Here is a 27065-nt window from a genome sequence, read left to right as displayed (position 1 = left end):
GCCTGTGCTTCGAGGTTTCTGGTAGTTAGAATGACTCGGGGTGTTGATTCATTTAAACTAACATACTCATCCTGCTGCAACCAGGTTTCTGTAAGGCAGAGTAAATCGATTTGTTGATCAATTATTAAGTCATGTACTAACAGAGACTTGGAGGAGAGAGACCTAATATTTAATAATCCACATTTCACTGTTTTACTCTTTGGTTCAGATGTGGATACTGTATTGTTCTTTCTTTGTGATTTTTTATGTTTAAGTTTGTTTGTTGCTGGTTTTTAATTTGTTTTTTGTCTGTTTGGGAGCTGACACAGTCTCAATGGAAATGGGGTTTTGGGGGGGTAGCAGGAGGAGAGAAGCTGCAGAGAGGCGTGTAAGACTGCGACTCTGCTTCCTGGTCCCAACTAGGGTGGGGCTAGGTTTCCTACTGAGCTCACCCAAAACCTTGGCTGATTGTGACTTACCCCCGTTTTTACACCTTGGCTCATCTGATTAGGTACATTAGGGGGTCCACTGTCCCTCTCGGGGGGGGGGGGACACACTCCCACAGGGCTTAGATCTGGGACTCTCCACCATTTCACCCTAGAACTGAAGAAGCTTCTTGGATGAGAGGTGAAATGTCTGCAAGCATCTTAGGGAAGATGGATTTAAAGAGAACATATTAATGTTGGATGTAACTAACTTAAGGAAATACACAAAGTGTAACTCTTGAAAAAATCTCTTTCAATGTTCAAAATGGTCCAAGTGGATGACAACAACATTTCTCTCAGTCAGTCACCTGTTTGTGTTTATGGAAAACAAGGTACTAATACACTGTGATTGCTCCACATTGTTAGTTTACTCTGCCTGTCTGTGGGGTTTTGACCAGCTTGGAGTGAACAAAAGCAGAAAAACAGTAAAAAACAAACAAACAAACAAACAAACAAAAAACAGACTGTGAAAGTCTAATTTAGTCTAGTTTATTTCATGAAAACAAAAGAAAAACCATTTCCAGCCAGCAGAGAAAAGTAGCATACATGCATGATAAAATGGATACTGCTACATAACATGTACAGTGACAGTGAGAAGTAAAATTCATTGTCTTACCACTTATCATATTCTTTAAACTAAAAAAAAAAAAAAAACACTACAATGAGAGCAGACCGATCCCCGGCTACCAAGACTGATACTTATCAGCTGGCTTTAAAAGATATTTCTGTAACTTTATAATACAAGTACTACAACTAAACACTACTGTTTTCTGAGGGGGAATTATGTAAAATGTAACAGGAATAACGTTTCAGAGCAATAAAATGCATTAAAATTAAAACACAAAAACTTGATGTACACATCTATACTTGCAGCTCATCAAATTTAAGATTCAGGATTATTTACTGCAGGTCCAGAAATCAGAGCTACCTTATGAGATCCAAGTCTGACATCAGCTGACACTCTTTACAGGAGATTCCATCTGAACTCTGTGGAGCCTGATCTCAAGGTTTTTAAGTCTGACCCTGAAACCAGAAGAGGAACTTTCTGTCTCTGCAGAGTCATTGTGATTCAGTAATAGGAATGATTTCATGATCACGCTTACTCTGATTGCACAGAGCAGATAATGAATAATGAGAATGGGATCGTTTGTGTTTGGAGTATGAACTGATATTCTTGAAGCTCTTGTCACACTGGTCACAGCTGAAGTTCCCTTCAATGTGTGTACGTTCATGATTGTTACGACTGCTCGATTCTGAGAACCTTTTGTTACAGTGTCTACACTTGTATGGTTTCTCTCCTGTGTGGACTCGTTTATGTCTTTTAAGCTGACCTGTAGAGGTGGAGAAGTATGCACACTGGTTACAGGCGTGCTTTTTAACCCCACTGTGGAAGATTTCATGTTGTTTAAAATCAGATTGAGTGGGGAAGCCTCTTCCACATTCTTTACAGTAGATCATTTTGTCTTCAGTGTGTTTACGCTGATGCATTTTTAGGCTTCGTTGCTGATTGAAAGTTTTTCCACAAAGGTCACAACGAAACGCTTTCCCACCTCCACAGTGATGACAGGGTTGAGAACTGGATCCATCTGTGTCGTTCTGCTTCTAAACAAAGACACAAAGACAGTGTAAGTCAGAGGAACAGCAAGAAGCACTGCTACCCTGGCTGCAAACAGACTCTCACCATACTTTGAGGACAAGTAAATAAAACTTGGAGACTATTAAAAGTCAGCTGATTCTGAGGGGGTCAGGTGGGATACACTGATTGGTTTTAGTTAGATGACCCTCCTGTTGTTCAGTTAGTGAATACAAGTAAAATTGACTGGTTCATATAGAGCACTTTTCTACTCTGAGCACTCAAAGCACCTTATACAACATACCTTACTCACACATTCACACGAATTAGTAGGAAAGGAAATTTCAGGAGATTTTTAAATATATTTGTTTTGTGCCATGTATGAAACTTGGAAGTGAGAGTTAAGTGAGCTGGGACTGAGACTCCACTGAGGGTGAGACCACACCTAAAACCAGATGTCCATGTGCAAAATGGAGGAAATATACTGTGGAAATACCACAAATCTCAGAAATAAATTTAAAAAAGTGCCATATTGGAACTGTGTTAACATCTGTTCTTTATTTGGAAATGAATATATTTATTTTATAGGGTTCCTCTACAGTATATATATTGTTATGGCCCTACCAGGGCCTCTTCCTGAAGGTGCCTGTGTGGGAGTGTCCTTCAATCGCTTCTGCCTGAGGTGCCACCTTTCCCTTTTACACAGCTGACTCACATCAGTAATTTAAAGTATTTAAGCCCAGGGAAAGGTGAGCTCTGGGCCAGAGTGCCATGTGAATGGTTACAGCTAGTGAGCTGTTGTTTTTGGCTGTTTGCAGCTAGTGAGCTGCTTTCTCTTTTTGACTTACTTTTTGTTTTATTGACCAACGCTGAATTTGGTTTGTTTCCTTAAATGGTGATAGCGGCTTGTCCGTCTCTTTTAGTTGAGTATTTGATAGGAACTTTAATAAAACTCTTTGATTTAACCCTTTTGACTCCATGTCTCCTTTTTCTGACCCGGACATATTTTGTTACTTCCCCCTCATTGCCTGGACCCTTTTAGGGGAACGTAACAAGTGGGGGTTCGTCTGGGATATTTGAAAGGGGAGCTTCAAGTTGGATTTGATTATCTTGCTTTGTCACCTTTTTGAGAACCACAACTTCCCAGTTAAGTTAGATGAGTGTCCAGCTGAGCTTCATTTTAAGTTCTTCCTTCGGGCACTCTTTTATTATTTTGCCTTTTTTATTTTTGGAGTAATCCTGGGCAGGGATAATTTCCCTGTTGGGGGTAGGCAATTCAGGGCTCCGGTCGCTGAAGCTTTGCCTTTCAAGTCGGCTCGAGCCCAGCACGCTCCAGAAGATAGGTAGGTATAGTTTGGTGTGCCTAAGTTGTATTTGTTAATGTGTATGCAGCAAGAGGTAAGTTGGTCAGTTAAAGTAAGTTGTGTAGTTTTCCGTTTATTGTTCAGTAGTCTCTGAGTGAGTTGGCAGAGGGGTGTGGTAGTGTCTTAATTAGGGTGTGTTTGCTAAGCCTTCTCCGCCCCCAACATGGATGGTACAGCTATCCGTGCACAGGTGTCTAGAGGCTCGTTTGTGGGCAATAACATCCACCTCGTTCCAGTTTTTTGTGAATCCAGTGTTCAAAGCTTTTTCAGTGTATTTGAACGCATAGCAACAGCACTGCAGTGGCCTCAAGACATGTGGGGGGTGATGTTGCTGTGTAAATTCACAGGTAAGGCTCAGGAAGCTTGTTCTGGTCTGTCTAGGCAGGACGGCCTAGTTTATGAAAAGATTAAAAGTGCCGTCCTCCAAGCCTATGAACTTGTACCTGAAGCCTATAGGCAGCATTGTCGAGGTTTGGAGTTGGCACAGGGTCAGTCCTACCTTGACTTTGCTAGAGAGAAGGCAAAGCTCTTTGATAGGTGGTGTTCTGCAAGCCAGGTTAACGATGTGGGGTTGTTACGTGAGCTTGTGCTGGTGGAGGACTTTAAGAATGCAGTGTGTGGAATTACAGGGATTATTTTACATAACCATCATCTTATCATTGCATTAATTATCATTTCATCAAAGCATTTATTGAAGCTGTTGGCATTATGTTATAATTTGTATTACAGGGGTTATCAGAATCACATATTAACATGTTTAGGCTGAGCAAAGGCCTGAGATCATCACCATATTTGGAAAGAGGATGCCAGAAAGGGGAACTTCTGTGTCTGCACTTATCTCTTAGAATAGATCATTATCTGTAGAGGAGACAAACAATGTTCTTAAGATGCAAATTATGTGCTTGTAAACGCATGAGGGGGCGTCATAATACCCTGATGTTATAAAAGCAATCTGAAGTGTATTTTTGGGGGGGGATTTACAACTGATGGGTTCCAGTGTACGTCTCCCCACGCTGCGTGTATTCATTAAAATCAATTGTTTGATTGACCTCTTCTGGACCATCATTGTTTTACTCTCGTCCTCAATTTCGAACCCGTAACATTTGGTGCATTGGCCGGGAATCGAGTAGAGAGAGTTGGAGGTTGAGACCGAGAGGGTCCGAGGCGCTCGAACGGGCAGACACGAGTCAGTGGTCGAAGTGAGTGGACATAAGCCGGCTTATTCAAAGGTAAGGCACTACCTGTTGAATTACTTCCAAAATGTGCCAGATTGGACATGAGAAATTAAAGTCTACTCACTGAAATTACTGATAAAGGTCTGTTTTGATTTTGGTGAAAATCTCATGAGAATTGAAGTTGAAGTACTGATAATGAAACGTTGAAAATAAGTAAAGAGAATAAGAGAAAATAAGTAAAGAGTAAAGAGAATAAGTGTATTTAAAGCAGAATAGGTAATTGGTTATTTTTAATTGGTGAGACGGTTGGACCGGCTTCGGTCATATACTTAATGTGAAGTTATGATGGTTGTTTTAAATTAAGGTAAATTTCTGTAGAACGGCAGTTAGACTGCTAAGAAGCGCATTGTTCGGAGGTGACGCTCTAAATTTACTGGCGACGGTCGTGAATTCCTTGGGAAGGGATAGTCCGATTGGCAATCGTGGGCAACTGAGGACGGCCCAAAATAGCTACTGATTGGATCAGTTTACTGTTTGGAACGGTATTTGCACTTTTTTGGGCGGTAAAGCTTGGAGCTTGGGCGTTGGACGCTTTTTTAAATTGAGTTAGGGATCTTAGAGATTAGACCAGAGACAGGTTGGACCTGATACTGGGTAATTGACAATAAAAAACTTGGAGTTTGTCCCTTGGAGGGTTAATTTAAATTTGTCAAAATTCTGTAGGTTGTGCAATCTCAGGCCTAATACTGCAGTTGTAATTATAAAGACGTCTGTGTAAGATTCTGTGTGAGAGGAGTCTGTAAGTCAGGCTGGTATTATTTTTAGACTGTGTGTGTGAAAATGCAAATGAGGCAGCTGCGAGGTCCCTAGAGTTTTAGGAAGTTCATAGAGAGTGTTACACTTTGCTGAACGCCTGTATTTAAGACGCTGGTTTTGTTTATTACAATACTGTAAGTAAAGTTTTATTTCTTGCCATGACTGTATGACTGTTTGCTGGGTTTTGAGATAGGATATATAAACTGTTGATACTTAGGACCGTTATTTGGGGTCTGAAAACGGAAATTGACTTTGAAACAATTTCATTAACAAATATGTCTGTAAGTGATGTCTCTTTTGGTGTGTTCAAGTAAGATGTTTTAGGATTTTTAGATGGGTTTTGTTTCAGTTTGAGATAATATATACAGTTACATTTGGTGTTTCTAATGTATTGTTGTTGACTTTGAGTGATACATATAGGTGTGAGTTGCTTGATGTTTGTTGGGCTAAGGAGGGGCTTAGCACATTGTGAGTGGTTTCCAGTTCCATAATATATAAGGAGTTATATTTGACAGACCGTTTAAATTTTGGCTTTATGTTAATATAGGTTGCAGCGGGCACAGAGGAAACACAGCAAAACATCTTAAGGGTTTAAAATAATAATAAACAAACGAATGAGCTCATGTTGCTGAGAGTGAAGACTTATTTGCGAGGGAGTCCACACTATCAGCAAGACCTGATGTTAATGCATGTGAGTCAGTGTGTGACTGGACCAAGGTGGGGATGAATAAAATGTTGACAAACAGGAGGAGTGGAAGACTTAATTCTGGGGATGCTGATGTTTGCTTGGAGGGAATTTTTGTTTTATTTATTGGGGTTGGATTATGTTATTACATTATGAAATGCTAAATGCTAAAAGGGAAACATTTTTTGATATAACTTACGTTACCATTAACTGAAGAAACACATGATTGATAACTGTTCTGTTTTAAGTTTTCTTTTATAACACAGGTTGGATCATAAGTGGGGAAACTGAGTATGAAATGTGAAGTTCTGGTTAACACACAGGTTTTTGTTTCTAGGACGTTTCAAGGATGCAGGCTGTGGATGGAGCCAAGAAAAGATTTGACATGATGATTAATTTGATTTCATTCCTTAAAAACAGGTTTGAAGGTCCGGAGCATGTACCTAATATGATATGACTAACCTTTTCTTTTAATGCCCTAACCTGAGTGAAGGATTTTGAGTTTGTAACACATGAGATGTGTCACAAAAAGGGGGGAGTTACAGGATTTAAGGTTTAATTTGAAATGGGTTTTAGGATTACTTGATGACATTTGGGGTTTTTTGATAATTTAGGTATGGTAAAACTGAGGCAGAAAGTGTTATTTTCAGGTTATTTTTGATTTCTAGAATAAGAAGTTATAATTTAGGCGTGCACATACAGATATGTCAAAGGAAAATTGTATATATGTGATTAGCTACATGGAATGTGCTCTTTTAGGGTTACTAAGCAAATGTCTACGTGACTTTTTACCTAATAACCTTTGTGATGATAAACTTCTTTACCGACTAGCAGCTTGCTCTCTTCTAGAGCATACAGACTTAGGAAAGGGGAACCTCAGCTCTGAGTTCTGAGAATAACTCTGGTATTTTTGTAAGTAGACAGGAAACACGTCGAGACCGCCGTATAGGGCAAATGTGTTAGAGCTTGTAATTAAATGTGGGCTTGAAAAGAGGAAGCAAATTTGGTACAGGACGTGCTTGAGATGATCAGATGAAAGAAGGGGAAGGTCAGGAATAGTTTAGATTAAGATCGAAAAATTAAATTGGGTGAAAGGGGGGTGTAGCAAGTAGATTCAGGGCAGCTCACAGCCTGGCGTAAACGCAAGGTGCCGTCACACAGCTTAAGTTATTTGTTTGATTTATTTTTATGACAATGGAAAGGTGTGGCTAAGTAAACTTGGCAAGTGTCAGTGATGTTTTCTTTGACTGTATTTTTGGGAATACTGGTCATCGCTAGTTGTTGTATCATTCCTTGTGTTAGAGGATGGTTGGTAAAGATAATGGCGAGGGTTGCGAACCCTGGCTGGGTTGAGGGAATCTATTAGATGAACTTAGAACCCATAGAGTGGGGCAGGGAGTGATACAACATAAGGTGTGGTGACATTCCTTGTCGGAATGTCAGAAGAGGGAACGTGGGGATTCAGAAATTCTTTTATTCCTACTATATAATCTGCATTATTATGATTGCATTAAGAACATGTTTTACAGCATTGTTTATCAGTAATATTGTTTACAGGGTTCATATTGCATTGAATATGTTTGTCATCACATTCATTCTATTCACAGGTTTAGTTCATTTTATACACATTGCATATCTGTGCTTGTTTAGAGTTGATGTTCTATCCAAGAGGGTTTTAAGCTTCACTGGTGAGAGTGTCCAGGTGATACATGTTGAGGGAAGATGAGAACATAGCAGGTTAATTGCATGCATGCTTACAAACACACATGATTTAAATATAGGCGAGGCCAAAGGCCTGGACTTGATGTAGCTTCTAACTTTACAGCTCCTAACTTGCAGGAATGGCGTGGAGTGTAATGAATGAATGCAAAATATGCTTACAGACACAAACAGGACAGGGGTTTATTTTATTGTTGCTTTGTTTCTGCTTAGCAACTGATGAGGTAAAAGGTGTTAAAGGTGAATATGAAATAAGTGAACAGGAAACGTGTGAGGGTGAGACGGGTGAAACAAAATGTGGTAGATAATGGAAACTTGTCTAACTGGCATTAACAGTAACTTTTGCATGTTATGTATATGCTTGAAGCCAAAAGAGGCGTAAATCATGATAGAAAATTTTGAAGTGTGCTTTCTAGCGGAGATTTAGGCTGACAGGGGGATGGTGTGTATTTTACTCGGGGTGTGTTTAATAAAACTAAAAGCGTTGCTCACACACATCAAGAGTATTGAGATTAAATAAAGTTAATATAATGGATAGAGCCCAGAACATGATATTGTGAATCAACTTTGAATAATTAAAGGAACCTTAGATGAACACAGTAGGTTAGTAAGGTGTAGCAGAGAGAGGCTGTTTGTTTTCTATCCCTTACAGGAGAAGATTTCCACTAGAGAGGGACCCAGAAGAGGAGCAGAGATCACTTAAGCATGAAGTGTTTTCAAGTGGGGGATGGTGTTTTATTACTGGACCACATAGATGACATGAGGTTGTTGTCTGATTTGCTGAGTCAGGGGACGGCTAGAGAGGGTCAGAGCGAAGGTAGTGGACCTGGGAATAGTGTAGTGACGTCTCTGGAAGACGTCAAGAGAGGGAATTGTGGAATTACAGGGATTATTTTACATAACCATCATCTTATCATTGCATTAATTATCATTTCATCAAAGCATTTATTGAAGCTGTTGGCATTATGTTATAATTTGTATTACAGGGGTTATCAGAATCACATATTAACATGTTTAGGCTGAGCAAAGGCCTGAGATCATCACCATATTTGGAAAGAGGATGCCAGAAAGGGGAACTTCTGTGTCTGCACTTATCTCTTAGAATAGATCATTATCTGTAGAGGAGACAAACAATGTTCTTAAGATGCAAATTATGTGCTTGTAAACGCATGAGGGGGCGTCATAATACCCTGATGTTATAAAAGCAATCTGAAGTGTATTTTTGGGGGATTTACAACTGATGGGTTCCAGTGTACGCCTCCCCACGCTGCGTGTATTCATTAAAATCAATTGTTTGATTGACCTCTTCTGGACCATCATTGTTTTACTCTCGTCCTCAATTTCGAACCCGTAACAAGTGCCTGAGTGTATTGCTCTTTATTTAAGTGAACAGAGGGTTTCCACTTTACAGCAAGCTACCATACTGGCAGATGAGTTTAAGCTAACTCATAAAACAAAAGCTGTAGGACATGATATCTCTCTGTGCCATAGTACCACTTGGAGGAGTAAGAGTGGGCCAGCTAACAAGGCTGAAAAAGTTGTGGTTTTGAGACCCAAAACAAAGCTGTGTTTCTTCTGCCACAATCCTGGACACCTTGTTGCTAACTGTTTGAAGCTGAAACTCAAACAGAAAGCACACTCAAAGCAAAAAGGGCCTGCTTTGAGAAAAGTCAGTCAGGGTTCTCAAACCGACAAGGTTGCCAGGCCTAGTAAAAGGCTACACTTGGAGCATAATTGCTCAGTAGGGCCATGTAGTCAGTGTAAGAGGTCAACTAACCCTGAGCTGCCGCTGGTTGACCATTTCTCAGGTCCTCAAAATGACTTGCAGGGAGACAGATCATGTATAAAACCACCACTCAGACCTGCACCCCTTGCTAACAAACATGTCAGTGTTTCAGTAAGGCCCACTAGCTGCCTGCTGGGTTCTCCACATGTGATGGTTCGAAGCCCTGGCTTTCACATGGGACACTGTTTCGAGGGTCTGGGGCCACTCTCTGTCAATGTTGTGAACCCACTGAGATGGGGTTGGCAGCTTCCGCAGGAAATGCCTAACCGTTGCTATGGGGTTTGGTAGGTGGAAAGCCTGCAATTTGGTGCTGAAACGGTTATGGACTTAATTGTTTTGGTTATCGTAATCAGTTGACAAACCACGAGTTTGTATTTATGGGAGGGGGTGTTACGGCCCTAGCAGGGCCTCTTCCTGAAGGTGCCTGTGTGGGAGTGTCCTTCAATCGCTTCTGCCTGAGGTGCCACCTTTCCCTTTTACACAGCTGACTCACATCAGTAATTTAAAGTATTTAAGCCCAGGGAAAGGTGAGCTCTGGGCCAGAGTGCCATGTGAATGGTTACAGCTAGTGAGCTGTGTTTTTGGCTGTTTGCAGCTAGTGAGCTGGGGCCCGTTCTTCGTACCTCGCTAAGTAAGTTAGCCGGATTTGATTGTTGACGATTTCGCGTGATCTTGGATCGTTCGGTTCTCCGAAGCTCATCTGGGACTTGCTGTCATAGCAACAGATCCGTAAGCGTAAACCTGCTCGGGAGCAGGTTTACTTTATGTTAACAGGATTAGATTGCGGCCACTCAGGTATGTCCGCTGCAGTTATATGAAAGCAAGAGCGATATTTCGCCACTGTTTTACCATAAATAAATATTATCAATGTAACTAAAGATAATGCAGCATTTGATTCTTTTATTGATTTCATACAGATACATACAGGTCATTTCCTAAAAAAAGGGAAATGTACTATTAATCATTCTATTACATGTAGTAGATTATGTCAGATGTAATTCATATTTTAGAGTAGTAATAGTAAATTACTACGTGCAATCAAGATGACAGACCACGGCTAAAAACGCGAAGGTGGATTTGGGAAGTCTGTCGCAGCCATGTCCTGTCCGTTTGTACGCGAGCAAGGAAGGTGCAAGATTGATAAGGAGAGTTTACAGAATTTAGCGTATATTGCGGGATAGACGGGATTCTTTAGCTCAGCGCGACAGTGTGCTCATAGAGAGATATCGATTCTCCCGTGAGGGTATTATTTACTTTCTCTCTCTCTCTCTCTCTCTCTCTCTCTATATATATATATATATACACATACTTACTGTACTGTATATACTTACTCCCAACTTACTGTGTATGCTTCAGTCACTCCTTGCATGGGAACAGGTAAAAGTGATGGAGTGTTATGTCAAACTACACACAAAAAACCCCACAATGTCAATAAATGTCACAGTACAAAAAGGGGTGTGACGAGGGGGTGCAGGACCACCACCTGTCTTTATTTGCTCTGCCCTTTTCTTGGTTGCTGTTATAAACAAACAAACAGATTATTCCAGGTCTCTTGTCATAGACTAAAAGCAATATAAGTGATAAATATTACCATTCTGTAGAATATTCTTATATTTCACTTTTACTTGTTCCCATGTTCTAGTGGGTCCTGTTGTGGCTCTAATGTGAAAGAGGATATGATGTAATATAATATAATGTGGTATAATATAATATGACATGATATAATGTAATATCATGGATCACTTACGAGTTTAATTTGTCAGCAACTTTCTGCCAGCCCTCTCTCCTTGCTTTTGCAGCCTTTGCAGTGTTCCCCTGCGTTTTAATTAAACTCTGAAACTCCTGATATCCCTCAATCAAGAGTTCTTGCTCTGCTGCCGTGAAATACTGTGCGCGCTCCTTCAACATCTTCGCCGACCAATCACAGGGTTGCCGATCAAAGTTTCTACTATCGATGCGTAGCCCCTTTTAAGCCACCCAGTGATCTCAGATTACTTCATCCAGCTATACCAATCGTCAACAACAGGTGTGTTCGGAGAACCGGATTAGCGAGCTCAAAGTTAGCGCGATGATTTGATCTTGGATGTGTCATTTGATCTTGGATGTAGTAAGCGAGGTACGAAGAACGGGCCCCTGCTCTCTCTTTTTGACTTACTTTTTGTTTTATTGACCAACGCTGAGTTTGGTTTGTTTCCTTAAATGGTGATAGCGGCTTGTCCATCTCTTTTAGTTGAGTATTTGATAGGAACTTTAATAAAACTCTTTGATTTAACCCTTTTGCCTCCTTGTCTCCTTTTTCTGACCCGGACATATTTTGTTACTGCCCCCTCATTGCCTGGACCCTTTTAGGGGAACGTAACAATATCCAAGCTAAATGATCATAATTATAATATTTCTGACAGAGTCAAAATCAAACTGAATCAGTATTGAAGGAGTTGTAGAAATCATGCCCAACCTTATTGTCTGTGAAGGTTCTCAGTCATACATTATCGTAGTCTAAGGAGCTTGTAAGAAAAGCATCTGGACTTTTTAAAGTTTCTCATAGATGTTTCACCTCCCATCTGAGAAGATCAATTAGCGCCATTTACAAGATCCATATCCCATTCGATTCAGTTAATGCAGAGTGACTGGAATTAAGGTGACTTTCCACCAGTTTCCTCTTAGGACTAATTTAAATAATGCTTCAAAACAATTGCAACTGTAAATCCTCAAATATGGATACAAAGTAACAGTAATCATTGCTGTTAGTTAGATGACTCATCATGTTCTTTACTGACATTTTCCAAATTCCAGTAGATGCCACTGAGTCCAGTAGAATTACTAACATGCTAACACAATTTAATGAGCCAAACAGTGACACTGAAATTAGAAGATAAAAATATAAATACATACCACACAGTAACTGCACTTGTAGAGTTTCTTTCTGGTGTGGATCTGTTGGTGTATTTTCAGGTAACGTGGAGATTTAAAAGTCTTCTCACACAGGTCACATTTATAAGGTCTTTCCTCAGTGTGGGTAAACATGTGGCTTTGTAACTGTGCATCTGTTGTAAACGGTTTCCAACACTGATCACAGCAGTAAACATCATGTCTAGTGTGAATGCGTAGGTGCCTATTTCGGTCCCCTTGGCGACTGAAAGTTTTTCCACAAATGTCACAGCTGTACGCGTTAATTCCAGAGTGTGTAACTAGATGAAGCCGTAAGTGGCTACTGTGAGTAAAAGCTTTACCACACTGATCGCAGCTGTACGCTTTAACTCCACTGTGGATGAGTTGGTGTTTTTTTAAGTGTCGAGCCTGGGTAAAAAATTTTCCACACAGGTCACAGCTGTACGCTTTAACTCCACTGTGGATGAGTTGGTGTGTTTTTAAGCTTTCAGCCTGGGTAAAAGATTTTCCACACAGGTCACAGGTGTACGGTTTAACTTCACTGTGGATGAGTTGATGTCTTTTTAAGCTTTCAGCGTGGGTAAAAAACTCTCCACACAAGTCACAGTTGTACGGTTTAATTCCACTGTGGATGAGTTGGTGTCTTTTCAAGTGTCCAGCCTGGTTAAAAGATTTTCGACACAACTCACAGCTGTATGCTTTAACTCCACTGTGGGTGAGCTGGTGTCGTTTCAAGTTTCCAGCCTGGGTAAAAGATTTTCCACACGACTCACAGCTGTAAGCTTTAACTCCACTGTGGATGAGTTGGTGTGTTTTTAAGTCTCCAGCCCGGGTAAAATCCTTCCCACACTCATCACAGCTGTATTTTTTCTCTCCCTTTCTTCTGTGAGGTTTGTCGGCCTCCTGAGAGCGCTGACTTCTCGCTCCATGTTGATCCATCAGTGACAGAGACACAAACAGAGGCAGTGAGTGAAATGAAGTCGTGGAACAAACTGAAACTCTAATAGTGGAATCAAAGATGTCAACAAACTCATTGTAGGTGTGTTACCACAACAATGGAGCTACAATGAGAGTTGTAACGTGCACACAGGTTCAATAACAGTGATATTTTTGCTCACCTTTTGGGTTGAAGTCATTGTTTCCTCTGTAGTGGCTGAGCTGAGTCTAAATGGCTCGTCTCCTCCTGATGATCAGCTGGAACACAAAATATATTTATATGTATTTCATCTTTGACCAAAAGAAGCTGAGATCGAAAGCTCAAATCCACCCAAACTAAATGTCTTCAGTCAGTGTGTCAGCCTCCAGTTAACAACAGTGGTGAAAAACTGCACTACTGAACCTCCACTGACTGAGTAACTGTAGTTTGGTGCTTCATTTGAACCTCATAGATTTTATTAAACAAACTGGATAAAAAAAACTCAAACTCAAAACAGAAGGTGAGATGATAGTAAGAGGGTCATCCTCTCACACTGCATCAGGATTCTCAGACCATGTCATGGTTCACTTGATCCCTGCAAACAGGCGCAAACTGAAACTCTCTAAAGCTTTTGTGAAGACACTGAAGCAGTGGACTGATGAGGCTGTGGAGAATCTGCAGGCGTGTCTGGACTACACCGACTGGGAGGTTTTCAGGATTGTTACCAACAGTTTGGATTATTATAGAGATGCTGTGACGTCCTGTGACATCAGCTTCTGTGAAGACAGCTGCACAGCATCACAAACCAGGGTGAGTTAGAATAATGACCAGCTCTGGTTCACAGCCAAGCTAAAGGAGGCTGAGGCTGGAAAAGCAGGAAGTGTTTCAGAGTGGGGACAGAGACAATTTCAAAGTTCAGGTTTAGTGAGGCTAAACTCCAAAAAAAAAACTGTTTTCATCTAACGACTCTGCTTCTGTCTGGAAAACACTCAGACAGCTCCTGCTGTGGATTCTACCATCAATGATCTGTTACTCCCCCACCCAAGAACTTCAACACCTTCAGCAACCCCCGTGATTATAAAACATGGCCTGGACCTGATCACCACTTCACAGTCTCTCCATCTTCCATGGGTCCTCTCTCCACACATGAGAGATGTAAATAGAAATAGAACCCCACACAAAGCCATATGTTGTTTTTAAAGTGCTACATAAATAAATTATGGTTTGGTAAAGCAGCTGGACCAGACTAGTCTAAGTCATGAACCACAAGTGGACAAAACCCCTGTTTTCTGTAGACAAAACAAAATTCAACATTCAATACCCAACAGGATTAAAAACATTCTTCTTCTCCCAAATCACCAAGAGCTGCACATTAACCACCACATTATATTTTAAATCTCAGTGCTTTCAAATATGAACTTTCATCTCTGTTTCATTAGTTTTTGTTAACATCACTTTGCAGCAGCCAGACTCATTAAAATGAGACTTTGTAGGAGTTTACTTCCTCTCATGTGTTCATCCACAGCAGCTGGACAATAAAGTTTATTGTGACCCTGGTGCATGCAGAAAAACAGCTGCAGGGACAATGAAAAGACTTTTCTGCTCCAACATTCAGCATGCTGAGCTAATGATTAGTTGGTGTTTTTCTCCAAACACTCTCTCACTCTTCTCTCAACGTGTTGACAATAAACTGTGAACAGACACCGAGGAGAGCAGCAGAAGACCTCATTCAGGAGCTAAACTCAACATGAACTGAACTCACAGTAAAGTTAGCTCGGTGCTTACCTTTAGATGAGCCCACAAACCGAGAGAAACTCCGTGATGAAGCTGGAACTCTTTCCAAACACAGCAAACAGATCAGGGAGCAGAGACCCACGTGGTTCACGCTGATCTCAGCTACGATCCAGGAGACAAGGGTGGGCAGATCGATGCAGATATCGATCCAAACGTTGGTAGTGGTTTATGATCGATACTTTAGTTTTTTTCTCTCCTCTAAGTTCACTACTTTACTCCCGTTTCATGAAAATGCATCTCTCTGCTCGACTCCTCTCCTGCACACACACTTTGCTCCGCCCCCTTCTTCCTGCTCTACTGTGGTTCGTTACTGTGTGGTCACGTGACTCAGCTACACAGTGTAACTAGGTGGGGTGCGTTCCAAAAGTACCTCCTCTTTCCTTTTCCTCGGTTCCTTTTTTCTTTGCCTCGATAAAAACGTCATTTTGGGAAGGAGAATTGCTAAGGACTCAGGAAAAGAGAAGAGCGGTGCTGAGAATTGGAACAGCCTTACACTCGTCTCTCTGTATCAATGTTACACCAGACCTTCCCAAAGTGTGGGGCCCGCCCCCTTGTGGGGGCGGGATGAAAAGGGGGGGGAAAAAAAACAACAAAAAAACGCTTGGACACTGCTTGCACTGTGCACCCACAGAAACGCAAAACAGGAGATGAAGCATCGCTGAATATGTTTCCAAACCAACTTCATTCTAAGCCAAAGACTAGAAAATATGGTGAAGCAAATCTTCCCTTTGGTTTCACCTGCACAAGTGCCAAGGTAGGTCTCCCCTGCAGAATTGGTTTTGCCTATGTCGGGAGCAGCGCTGGGCTCTTCAAATCACGGGCAAACAGTATCCCACATTCTTGACTTTTAATTCACAAACACTTGTTGTAATGACTAACTACTCCTGACATTTTGGAGATGTTAGCTCTTTATACAGTAAAGTTACAGTGGGATACAAATAATATCAGGCTGATCCTGCCACAATTTGTTCCCCCTGTCTAAATCACGGACAAACAGCATCCAACAGTTGTTTTTGTTTTTAAACCCATTTTGCACAGAGAGGCATTTTTTGAAAAATGTATTGATAGCAATGTTGAATATTATTACACAGGGAAAAAACAACTACACGTAAAATAATTACACCGTGACGCCTCTGCCTTTCTAAATGGAGGAACAGTAACTGCGTGTGTATATTTTTATTTTATTTTATTTTTTTTTTCAAGATGGCGGCGCGCACGGGTGCAGCGGCTCTTAGCTCTCCAGTTTGGTGCTCGTTTTTACTTTTACTGTGTGTATTTTTAAATGTTTGCAACGCTGCCATCTCTTACAGTCGCCAGAACCTAATTGACCTAGGTTTCAAATATAGTTTGTCTGTTTCTGGCGATTATCAGCGAACACACAACATCCTGGAAGAGAGAGCGAGACCGCCAGGGTCACCGTGGATGGTCTGCCCGCCCAGCAAGCGTGGGAGGCGACGGAGGAGAGAAAGCAGAAGAGGGATGCCGGTCGGGCTCAGATGCTAGGCTACGCAAACAACCACACCGGCCAGCACTTCCGAGCCTTTTCGTATCGAACGCCAGATCCATCACCCACAAATTGGACGAATTGGAGCTACAGATAGCCACCACGAGCTTTGCACGCAACTGCAGCATTATTCTTATTACGGAGTCGTGGCTTCACCCGCTGATTCCCGACGCTGCAGTTGAGTTAGCAGGCCGCACGCTACACCGGCACGACAGAACCAGCAACTCAGGTAAAAGCAGAGGAGGGGGGCTATGTGTTTACGTGCATAACGAGTGGTGTTGTAACAGCAGGATCATTCACACACACTGTTCTCCTGATTTGGAGGTTCTGGCAGTCTCGTGCAGACCTTTTTATATCCCGAGGGAGTTTACTGTAGTGATTGTGATAGCTGTTTACATACCGCCGGATGCTAACATTGGCACGGCTCTCAGCCTCTTGCTTAACACCATCAACAAACAACAGCTTGCCCACCCCGATGGGGTTTTTATTGTCGCGTGCCTAAAGACTGTGCTTCCTAAATTTGTCCAGTTTGTGGACTTTGCTACGAGAGGTGAACACACTTTGGACCGTGTCTATTCAAACATCAGGCATGCTTTCAGAGCGACACCCTCCCCACCTGGCTGGATCTGACCACCTCTGCATGTCCCTCACCCCACCTACACCCCCTGCTGAGAAAAACAAAGCCCCAGACAAAGACAATAAAAACCTGGCCTGAAGGAGCCCTCTCTCAACTGCAGGACTGCTTCTCATCTACTGTATGGGATTTATTCTCCAGCCACAACCTCCAGGAGTACACGGACACTGTACTCTCCTACATCAGGAACTGTGTTGATAATGTCACCATCAACAAAAGGGTCAGGGTGTTTCCAAACCAAAACCCTGGATGAACAGCGGCGCAATCCCTCCTAAAAAGCCGCAACACTGCCTTCAAGTCAGGGGACAGGGCTGCGTATAGGGGCGGCCAGGGCAGACCTGAGCAGAGGGATCAGGAAAGCTAAGGCTGCCTATAGGAGGAGGATTGAAGATCACTTTGCTGACAACGACCCCAGAAAAAATGTGGCAGGGGATCAATCACATTACCAACTACAGAAGCAATAACCAGGCGACAGCTAGGACTGATGCCTCGCTGGCTGAGGATCTAAATCGTTTCTTCGCCCGCTTTGAGACGACCAGACCCTCAGCTGTCACACCACTTCCACCCGCCTCCAGCACCGGCACACTAACACTTAGGGAACATCAAGTGAGGTGTGTTCTAAGGTCAGTGAATCCCAGGAAGGCGGCAGGTCCTGATGGAATACATGGAAAGGTTCTCAGAGCATGTGCTGACGAACTGACCGGAGTCTTCACTAAAATCTTCAACCTTTCCTTGTCATTAAACACCGTCCCGCCCTGCCTCAAAACCTCCATCATCATCCCCATCGCCAAGAAGACAGCTGTGGACAGCCCAAATGATTACAGGCCTGTTGCACTTACGCCTGTAGTGATGAAGTGCTTTGAGAGACTGATCTGTCAGCACATCAGGGCCAGTCTGCCTCCCACTTTGGACCCCCACCAATTTGCCTACAGGACTAATCGATCCACCGAGGACGCTATCACCATAGCGCTCCACACTGCGCTGAGTCACCTGGAGCACAGAGGAAGCTATGTAAGAATGCTCTTTCTGGACTTCAGCTCAGCATTCAATCATATCATCCCGGAGATCCTGGTCCAGAAACTGTCTCACCTGGGACTCTCCACCCCATCTGCCTCTGGATCAAGGACTTCCTGACAAACAGACCTCAGTCTGTCAGACTCGGCCCCCACCTGTCCAGCACCATCACACTCAGCACCGGGTCTCCACAAGGATGTGTTCTGAGTCCCCTCCTGTTTACGCTCTACACATCCGACTGCTCCCCTACCCATCTCTCAAACACCATCATAAAGTTTGCGGATGACACCACTGTGGTTGGACTCATCTCAAGGGGGGGGATGAGTCAGACTACAGAGATGAGGTCAACAGACTGACTGAGTGGTGTTCAGTTAACAACCTCAACTGAACACCACAAAAACTAAAGAACTCATCTTGGACTTTAGGAAGGGAAGAGCAGACCCGGCCCCACTTTACATTCACGGGAGCTGTGTGGAGAGGGTGCACTCCATGAGGTTTCTGGGCGTGCAGATCTCTGATGATCTCTCCTGGACTGCAAATACCACGGCGGTGGTAAAAAGGCCCAGCAGCGTCTCCACTTTCTGAGAGTGCTCAGGAGGAACAACCTGGAGGAGAGGCTGCTGGTGACATTCTACAGAGCCACCATAGAGAGCATCCTAACGTACGGCATAACAACATGGTATGCAGGGTGCTCAGCTGCAGACAGGAAAGCACTGCAGAGGGTCATCAACACAGCCCAGAAGATCACTGGCTGCTCTCTGCCCAGCCTGGAGGTCATTGCAAACTCTCGGTACCTCAGCAGAGCTGGCAATATCATCAAGGACCATTCTCACCCCAGCAATCAACTGTTTGAACTATTACCGTCAGGCCGACGATACAGGTCACATAAAACCAGGACAAACAGATTCAGGGATAGCTTCTTTCCCAGAGCTATCACCGTAGTAAATAAGCACAAAAACAATTGAACCTGCTTAGCCATACCATACTGTCACTGTCATTATATTATGCTGCTATTCATACTGTCATACTGTCATTATATTAATGCTGCTATCCTGTAAATATCATACTTACTTTTGTTTGAGTACTTATGTTTGTTTTATTGTACCTTTTATATCTTACTATTTTTTATTATATTTATTATTGCATTTTGCACCAAGGGAGTGGCACTCCAATTTCGTTGTACCCTGTACAATGACAATAAAGGCTATTCTATTCTTCTATTCTATATGTAAGCGTGTAAAACCTGCAGATAGTCAGATTAACAGTATTTCGTCTCTATCTGCCATTCTGCAATTTATGTCATGTAAACAATAACGTGACGTGAAAAAAGGCACATCCCTTTGACATTGCGTGACGAACTCTGTGTTCCTCGTCCACACGTAAACGCAAAAAAGGAGTTTTAAAAAAATCTCAGTTTTCGGCGATTCGAAACGCCGTTTACGTGTGGACGAAACAGCTGCGCTTTCAAAAATACCCGTGTAGGTGCGGACGTAGCGTAAAAGAGTTAGTAGTTTATTTCATTGCTACCTGTAATTTATTGCCGTTTACTTGTATTTGCTTAATTGTTTAATAAATGTTTGAGGTGTGAAATAAACTGGAATGGAGCAAAATATGGGTGTGTGGTTGGAGGATGTGCATGTGTGTGTGCGTGCGCACGTGCACGCGCGGGGGTGAGGGGGCGCGAACATTTTTCTTGTAAAACAAGGGGGGCCCAGCAAAAAAAGTTTGGCAACCACTGTGTTACACCGTTGGGCGATTTTTATGTACGACCACAAGCGTCACACACATTGACTGTAGAAAACATGGACGACGCGACTCCGCCTCCTACCACTGTGCAAAAATGAAGCCAAAATATCCCGCTTGTGGAGGCTGCCATCTTGCAAATTTGGAGCCAGAGTCTGCGCAGTAGTGATTTGAGGTGGAGCGACTGTGTAACGCTCGGCCCACACACCCGCTGGACGTGACCGCAAACACGCCCCCCTACACTTTTTACGTAGCCCGGCTGCTCGAGTTTTTTTGCTGGTTTACTGCGACTGACAACTCGTTTAATTAAGGTAAATACAACCATGTCACTGTTATAAAAAAAGATGCACAGCTTATCATCTTATAGTTCTAAAATCACTTTGTTGTTAATTCGTTTGCTAGATTAGCCGCTAGCATACGCACTGTGTTGGAGGCTTGTTGCTAGCTAGTTAGCGATGCTACACACCTGCTACTCTAATAGTCTGTGTTATTGAAGGATTCAGCACTTCTTATGTTTGTTTTTATCCATTTTTAGACAGCAATGAGATCATCTGCACACTCTACAGAAGCCCAGAGTTACTGTTAATATCAAAAATATAATGCTGTCCTTTGAGATTTTAACATAAGACTGTGAGTGTAATGGATCTAAAACTGTTTAAATCTTCAGAGCCCTCTACAGCCTGGTAACATGGAGACTTTAAAAACATCAGCAGAACGTTTCAGTAGTGTAGTCTGATTTGTTCTTTTCATTTAATAATAGAGTCCATATTAAATCAACAGCTACATTCACCCTGGAGAGAAACTAGTGAGGGAGACCACCAGGACCAAGCTGGGTTTCTGGGTCCAGAGGTCTGGAGAAACTTCTTCCCTTTCTTCATCACAGCTGTCCTGTGCCAGAAGTTCTGTTGACCCACTGAGAGAGGCTTCATTTAAGAAACACCAGGAAGACTGAAGCTCATCGCATTGATCAAGCAGGACTCATGATCTTCACCAGCAGCTCCCTCACAGGGAAATCTTCAGCACTCCTCTGTAGGCCCGCCCCAGGAGATGGATACACCCAGCATTTCATGAACACTGTGATGGAGACCTTTGGTTTGTGTAATGTTATAAATACTCGGATACTCCCCAGAGACTCCAGACTTTTACATAAAGATAATATATTCAGTCCTGTAGAAAGTTATATATTTAAAAATATATGATCCTCTCTGGTTACTCTGGGATGAATAACTCTGAATCACTTTATGGTAAATAACACTATCTACAAAAAACTGTGAAAGAATTCCAGATGACAAGTTTGTAGTTCAACATACAAGTGACGACCTTTGACCTTCATCAGGTTTTATTTAATTGTGCCAGAGAAAATCTCATATGCTCTTCATGCAGCTGAGTACATCAAGTGTTTAAAACGGAAGCTGTGCAGGTCTGAGATCAGCAGCTTTGTGAAACACCAAACTGAGGTCCTGTTAATGCTGATATATAGTGACACAGTTACATGAGTGATTAATCCTTTTGTTTTTTTGTCTTTAACTTTATCAATAAAGCTGCAGCTTTCACTACAGCACATGTGGTACTTTAACCTTTGTACTGTTTCCATCAGTTCATTTTGCAGTTAACATGTTGGATGATCTGTCTGCTGTCACTGGGTGGTGCTGAGGTCTGAATCTGAGGGCAGCTCCTGTAATCACAAAGAGAACAGAACCATCACAAACTCAGATATAAATTTTATCCCTCAAAATTGAAATAAAGCTGATTCTTCTGTCCTCACACACTCAGGATCTGAAGTTCTTCTCTTACATTTTTTCAGTATTACAGTACACTACAGTACTTTAATCCATAGTTACCGATTAATGAGGAGTTACTGAAGTACAAGCTTTTAAAAAGATGTTACTGTCTTTACAGATGTGGCAAGAGACTGAAAACATGCTGTTGTTTGCATATATTTGATATTCAGCTCTGCACAGGAGCTGAAGCAGCGTGCAGCCTGTTGCTTTTACAGTATAATACTTGTAATAAAAGTACAGTAACAGTAATTAGTGACTGATTAGCCCGGAATGTTTCTCTTAATTTCTTTAGTAAATTCATTCACCTGCACAGATTAGCTAAACGAACCCTGACAGCCGAGTGCTCATTTTAACTAGCTAGGTCTCAGGACCTAAGGACCGTAGTTACGGATTAGCTTACAAACACGTTTAACTTACCGAAAAAGTGCAGCCGGGCCTCGGGTCCTTCTGTCGGGTAGTCCAGTTTACTGAAGAACACCTCAGGCTGTCAGGTTAAAACACTCGGTCGTGTTTTCGTAGCGTAAACGCTGGCCCTCCTCTCAGAGCCTACGCTCTATCTGCTATTCCCGAACAGAGATACGCAAGTTTCTCCGTGACTGCAGCTGCCAGTCAAAGCTGCTATGATGACGTTTCACCCCAATTTAACATCACCGCGGTAGGAATTAGAATCAAACTTATGGGAAAGGAGACCCCTTGGACATCAATCAGCATGATGAGAACTATTGATAACAAAAGAAAGAATCTTTGGAAAAAAATTATCTAAGGAGAATAAATTTATTTTAGTCTGACCCCAGTCTCATCCGCTAACATGGAGGAGGCGGGGTTTATGACCTATACTGCAGCCAGACACCAGGGGGCGATAGAGACGTTTTGGCTTCATTTTTGGGGAGCTGTGGCGTCGTCCATGTTTTCTACAGTCAATGGTCACACACATGGAAATAGGGGCGATCGTGGCTCAAGAGTTGGGAGTTCGCCTTGTAATTGGAAGGTTGCCGGCTCGAGCCCCGGTTTGGAGAGTCTCGGTCGTTGTGTCCTTGGGCAAGACACTTCACCCGTTGCCTACTGGTGGTGGTCAGAGGGCCCGGTGGCGCCAGTGTCCGGCGGCCTCGTCTCTGTCAGTGCACCCCAGGGTGGCTGTGGCTACAATGTAGCTTGTGTTAAAATCTCCCAGTACTTTTAATCTTTGGGCTGAAGGAAGGACAATACTCGGTGTATAAATGCTCAATCAACAATACTTTATTTCCATATAATTCAACACTTAAGAGCATAAGAACCATCATGATGGGGAGACCTGCATGCAGAGGGTCACAGCAAGTCTCAAAATGGTGACGGGTTACTCAGCCTTTTATAGCCCCTAGTGGCCCCCACCTAGTCATAAAAAGCCTAAACATTCACATGTTTTCTCTCTTACGGCGCCTAAGTTATGACCTCGGCTCCCTGTCTTTCTGCTCTCTGTAAAGGTGGGGGTATGGAATGTGGTCGTCTCTTCTATTATCGGCACAAGGTCTCCTGCACACAACATTCTCTTCATGATTCAGCAGTATGAAATGTCAAGAAACAGTGTAACACATTCAACAGTGTCGAATAATACAGGTCAATCAAATAGATCTAATGATTTTCACACTCTTTTAAGTCAGAAGTATAATGCAAACTAAACTACATACTGATCACACACTCTATATTAAGGGGTATAATATGATCTACAGCAGTATCATAATTCAACTACTTTAATTACATATATAAGGTAACATATGATAACAGAATAATCTCACAATTCCCCCTTTTGATCTCTTAAAAAAGAGATCACTTATAACATACACTCCAGCGTTACAAGGTCCAGTTCTTCTTGGTCCTGAGGCCCTCTGTCCCCCTTTATGGGTGGACCATATGTAGAATGACCTCTGTGTTTACGCAGTTCAACTGCAAGAGAAACTGTGATTACAACAACAAAGTACAGATGACACTCCCATCACTCCCAGTTCTCCCACAGCTTTATTTTGGTGCTCCCGTTTTCCACCCCCATTTTGATGCCACCTTATACCTTTCAAATGTACTCAGACTAGAACCTCTGTCTAAGGAGCTTTTAACCTTTATTTTCACTGCAGCTACCAGTATCTTCCAGTTGGGTGATTCTCATCTTCTTTCTTCGACCTCCGGGGTTAGACCACCCTTTAGTCGTTGTACAGATCAGGGGATTATTCTGCCCCGATTTCAAACAAAGATCTGTGTATTTTGGGGTCACAGCCGTGTCCCCCTTTTTACCAAGATCCTCTCGAACCTCGTTGGTCTGGTGTTCCTAGATCTTCGCCAACCCCTTCATGGTTATTGCTGTGTTTATGGGATCCATCTTCTCAAGGAGCCCAAACGCCATGACACTTGACCCCAGTTGCTGTCTCGGCAGTCCCTGTGTCTGTCTCTGCTGTGAAGGGTCCTCATATCTCCGTGTCCCCGTCTGGTGTCTGTTCCTTTCTCTGCAAAGCAGAAAACCAAAACACCTCTCTCCCTAGCCTTGATAATCTAATGTTGTTATCCATTGTTCTTCCGGTGATGCAAATTTGGTTTAAAATATCATGTTCAGGACTCTCTGACCAAGGAACTTATTCTAATCATAATCTATGTGTGTGTAAAAGAAATCAAAAATTAATGAACCATAAGTCTAACATCTTATAAGCTTAAGTTTTACCATACCTAAATTATCAAACACACAAATAAGGTCATAAAATGTTCATAAAACCATTGTTTGCTTTTCAGACTCAACTCCCCCCTTTTTGACACACTCCCATGTGTCAATCCATCGGAGCTGGAAAATTAAAAGAGAAGGTTAGTGACATCATATCTCAGAACTCGAAATTAGCAACCAAAGGGTTAAATCTGCAGTTCCACACTCTCATGTGAAGCTACCGTCTCCTCCTCCGGTCTCTCTTATCCTCCTGCTCCTGCAAAAACAAAACAAAAGACAGCGAAGCATCCACCCTTCTCTTGCCGGCTGGGTGAATTGTTTGTCAGCATTTACTAATCCTAAAGTTCGTGCAGTCTTTGTCTCAAGTATCAAGTCATTCCATCACAGTCCAGTCACATGCATTCATTCACACACATTCATACCAGATGTTGCTGATAATGGAGTCTCACGCGCGACCTATTCGAGTATCCATCACCAGCAAGATGACGTCATCATTTTAAAAAGAAAACAATTCTTTTTTTTTTGGACTGGATTGACTCGCTGCAATCCTTTTAGACTCAGGACTTCTCACGTGATCAGTGTCCCCTATAAGTGAATTTCTCTCAAGCCAATTACAATCATGGAGAAGCACACTTTGCAACTGTTTACAGTAATAATATTTTATAGCGCTTTAAATTTCAATCTTTCAGGCCTGGTTTAAAGAGCTGATTGTTAAATCATGAACTCACAAAATATCACCACCGGTGGATCACACCTCTCAGATTTTCTTATCTCAGTGCACTGTAACAAAAACGAAAACAGATGTAACCAACAAAATACTAAAAAACAACACAAACTAGGGCCCGTTGCAGACATGTCCAAGCATAAAACTATCCCTCTCTCGCTTAGAGAAAGAACACAAGCCAAAGCTCACTGATAAAATCAAGCTAGCGCTAAGCAAAACCCAAAAATCAACCTAGAAATTCACAGGAACGTTTTGCTTCCTGCCGGGACAATATTGTGTGGGAATGAGAACCTCAGGTGCCGTAACACCTTTTATTCCTCCTTGAATTAAATTTCAATCACAGAAAATGCCGTACTCCCACCTAAAACTTACACTATTAATTCATCATTTTCACTCTGTGCCACTGCTCCTCACCAGGCTGTGTGAAGCACAGCAAAGAATTCAGTCAAGGCCTTGAGCCATAAACAGATATCACGCACAGACATTGTTTTCATAACCAAACTGTTTTAGACCTTATTCCTTAAATCTACATAAATGCCCTCTGGGTGACATAAAACACATTCTAAATAATCAACGATAATCAATGGCTCCTCATAAAATTATGTATTGGGATATTTGTGTGCAGCATTTTGCATATCAGCATAAGCATTTGTTAGCAAAGCATTCTTCATTGCATCAGCGTGTGTGTGTATGCATCACTCTTTATTGCACAAGCGTGTGCATGTGTATGTGTGGATCACTTCTCAGTGAATTGAATCAGCATTTTGATGCGTGTGTGTGTGTGTGTCATTTTTCACTCAATCAACGAGTGCACATCTGTTCATGTGTGTGTTTCTTTTCATCAGTGTATGTAGATGTGTGTGTTTGTGTGTGTTTGTGCTCATCACTTTCCTGTTCTGGTGTCTTGGGTAAACCACGGCCTGAAGCGTGCCCTGGGGTCCTGCCCTCCCCCTTTTCAGTCTGTTTGCGACCATTGCTGCTACTGCTGCTCGAAGTTCTGTCCATCCTGGTTCTGACCCCAATCGGGGCAGTCCTTTCTCCAATGTCCATGCTCACTGCAGGTGAAACCTGCATCTTCCTCTGTGTTTTTGTCCATTCTGAGGTGCCTTTTGACCTCAGTTACTCCTCCTGTCTCTGTCGCGCCCTTTTCGCTGCTGTGTTGGTCCATCACTGTCCTGCACAGTGTGAATGCAGAGTTATCAAGGTCAGCATTCCTTTGCTCGGCCTCACTTTTCATTCGGGCTTGGCGGGCGTCTCGTCACAGCTCTGTCAGCTGACGCAGTCTGAGAATTTTCCCCCGTGTAGTGAAACGGGCCTTAGGTTTAGTGCTCTCCGTCTCTGCTGCATGAGATCGCATTCCTGCAGCACTGTTGACATTTTCAGGTTGTTGTTGTGGGTCCAGCTGTTGCAGCATTTGGTCAGGGTCACGTAGAGGGGAGAGCAGGAGTCCAGGTCAGCCTCGGCTTTCAGGGCCGGCAAAGCAGCCTGTAATTAAACATAAAGAGAAAAAACAAAAACAAAACAAACTAAAAACAAACAGAAGTGTACGAACAGGAAAATGATGTTGTGTTGGCTGTGTTACAAAGAGAGGGGAGAAACACCAGGCCAGGCCCTGTGTCAGCCTTCTCTCCCCCTTTTGGTTTTTTTTTTTTTTTCTTTTCCCCATACTATAATCAACTGATAACCCACCAAGTTGACAGGACAACATGCACATGTTCAAATTTTTAAACTCACAAAAGAGAAATTTTCTTTCCGTCAGCAATCACTTGTGTTGTTGAATCAGCAGAAAACATCTCACAGTTTG

At 42.4% G+C, this 27065-nt stretch overlaps 1 long non-coding RNA gene across 1 annotated transcript; it reads right to left on the bottom strand.

Moving 5' to 3' along the window:
• Positions 1-937: 937 nt before the first annotated feature.
• On the bottom strand, positions 938-13335 carry LOC120441771. Its single transcript, XR_005614262.1, has 2 exons — positions 12475-13335; positions 938-2066 (listed from the first exon to the last, which is right to left on the bottom strand). It is a non-coding gene; the product is annotated as an uncharacterized LOC120441771 (long non-coding RNA).
• Positions 13336-27065: the final 13730 nt, after the last annotated feature.

Source organism: Oreochromis aureus, linkage group 9 (assembly GCF_013358895.1).
Source record: "Oreochromis aureus strain Israel breed Guangdong linkage group 9, ZZ_aureus, whole genome shotgun sequence".
Classification (NCBI taxonomy): Eukaryota; Metazoa; Chordata; class Actinopteri; order Cichliformes; family Cichlidae; genus Oreochromis; species Oreochromis aureus.
Note: the sequence above shows the minus strand (reverse complement) of the source record. Positions and strands in the feature narration are given on the sequence as shown.